The 2,500-nt window shown below is 53.1% G+C and overlaps 1 pseudogene; it reads left to right on the top strand.

Moving 5' to 3' along the window:
* The window catches only part of LOC136681743 (28S ribosomal RNA), an 8,428-nt pseudogene that overhangs the window by 3,744 nt on the left and 2,184 nt on the right, over positions 1-2,500 (top strand).

Raw genomic sequence — 2,500 nt, 5'->3', positions numbered from 1 at the left:
TGCAAGGGGAGGGCAGAAGGAGTACAGGCCGATCAACTGGCCCATCGATGTGGTAGTTGCGAAGCGTCCTTTGCAACTAAGAGCGGGCTTAGCCAACACAAACGACACGTCCACCCAAGTGAACGGAATATGGAGAGGATCGCGGAGGTACGCTCCAAGAAGGTGAAGGGGGGTGCGACCTCGCTATGGAGTGCTAAGGAGGTGGAAGAGTTACTGAAGCTCGAGGAGAGATATGCGGGCGAGAGGTACATTAACATGGCGATCGCCAAGCATCTCCCCAGTAAAACTAGCGAGCAGGTAAGGGAGAAAAGACGTCGGCTTGTCAGGACCCCCATAAATCCGTCAGAGGATCATAGCGGTGATCTGAGACAGGAGATGCCAGCGCCACCCCTGGTTCAGGGGATCGCCGAGAAATTGAAAGAGAGGGCGGCCTCCCTGGATCTTTCTCTGAGCGAGCTCGGCGGCAGTGGGGATTTGCCAAGGGAGGATCACGAGTTGGGTGAGCTCGTGGAGGCTACGGCCTCGGCTTTGAGGGGGAGGCTGGGAGCTGGTGTCTCGAGTGCTCTGAGTCATAGTACTCCTGGTAGTAGGCAACGAGGGGCAGGCCGTGTTTTCAGAAACCCTCAGGGAGGAAACAGGGCGGCCAAGCGGAAGACTTATAGGAAACATCAGAGGATGTTCCTTAAGGATCCTGCGAGGCTAGCCAGTGAAATCCTTGATGGAGTGGAAGGAACAGAATGTCCAATCCCACTGGCCATTATAGAGCAAGCGTACAGGACCAGTTGGGAAGGGAATGTCAACTTTGCTGGACTAGGCCAATTTACATCATCAGGAGAAACGGACAACGAGTGCTTTGCAGAGCCAATCACGGCCAAATCTGTAAAAGCTGCCCTAGGCAAGATCAAGCGCGACACCGCCCCGGGCCCAGACAGGATCACAAAGCAGATGCTAAGTGACTGGGATCCGAAAGGCGAAAAACTGGCACGGCTGTACACCACGTGGTTGGTCAGCGGAGTGGTACCCAGGGCTTTCAAGGAATGTCGGACAACACTAATTCCTAAATCTACTGATCGGGAGGCGCTCAATGACGTGGGGAACTGGAGACCCATCACCATTGGATCAGTGATTTTAAGGCTCTTTTCTAAGATTCTGGCGGAGAGGCTGGCGCGTGCTTGCCCATTGAATCCTAGACAAAGGGGGTTCATCCGCGCCCCTGGGTGTTCCGAGAACCTAAAGGTTCTGCAAGGCCTTCTCGGACACTGCAAAAAAGAGCGGGGCCAGCTTGCGGTAGTGTTTGTCGATTTCGCGAAGGCTTTCGACTCCATCTCTCATGATCACATCCTGTGTGCACTGATGCAGAGACAGGTTGACCATCACGTGATTAAGCTGATCCAATCAGCTTATGTGGACTGCGTGACCAGAATCATTGTCAATGGGGACAAGACGGACCCCATTGAGATGAAGGTTGGAGTGAAGCAGGGAGATTCTATGTCTCCAATCCTCTTCAACCTGGCTATGGATCCCCTGATCCAAGCCCTCGACAACCTTGGAAGTGGCTATATGGTAGGAGGTACTAGGGTTAGTACCTTAGCGTTTGCAGATGATCTTGTCCTGATTAGTGACTCCTGGGAAGGCATGAGAGACAACATCGCTATCCTAGACACATTCTGCGAGAAGACGGGGCTTAGGGTTCAGCCCAAGAAATGTCACGGGTTCCTGATTGGGAAGGGAGTTACCTCCTTCACGGTCAATAACTGTAAGGCGTGGAGGTTGGGAAAGGAACCAATTCATCTCATCAGCCCTGATGAGATGGAGAAATATCTGGGGGCAAGGGTGAATCCTTGGGTGGGGATCACCAAGCCAGATATCCACACCCAGCTGAGGGAGTGGGTGACTAAGATCAACAATGCTCTTCTCAAACCAGTCCAAAAAGTCAGAATGTTGAATAACTTTGCAATTCCCAGGATGATCTATCTGGCTGATCACTGCGACTTTAGGGGCACAGCACTAGCCACTATGGATGGCACAATCAGGAAGGCTGTGAAGGAGTGGCTCCACCTACCTCAGTCAACCTGTAATGGCTTGCTATATTCTAGGCCTCGAGATGGTGGCTTGGGTATCCAGAAGTTAGAGGCCCTCGTGCCTTCCATCCAAGCGAGACGCCTATACCGGTTGCTGAACTCCGAAGACGGTATAGTGAGGGCGATAATGACAAGCACGAGTGGACAGTCTGAGTTCAAGCGGCTATGGTGCATAGCGGGCGGGGATCCTGATGAGATTCCCCCCATCGGACAAGGAGGAAACGGCAGAGGGACGGTCCCGAGTGACTGGAGACGGGAGGAAAAGCGTGTTTGGTGCAATCTGCCAGTTCAGGGCTGGGGAGTTGAGGTGTTCACGAACGACCCGATTAGTAGTGCATGGATGATGAACCCAGCAGGGTGTGGGTTTAGACAAAGACACTACATTGCTGCGCTGCAGCTAAGGGCGAACGTATACCCTA

This window comes from Hoplias malabaricus, unplaced genomic scaffold (assembly GCF_029633855.1).
Source record: "Hoplias malabaricus isolate fHopMal1 unplaced genomic scaffold, fHopMal1.hap1 scaffold_227, whole genome shotgun sequence".
Taxonomy (NCBI): Eukaryota; Metazoa; Chordata; class Actinopteri; order Characiformes; family Erythrinidae; genus Hoplias; species Hoplias malabaricus.
This window is presented reverse-complemented; position numbering and strand designations above follow the sequence as displayed.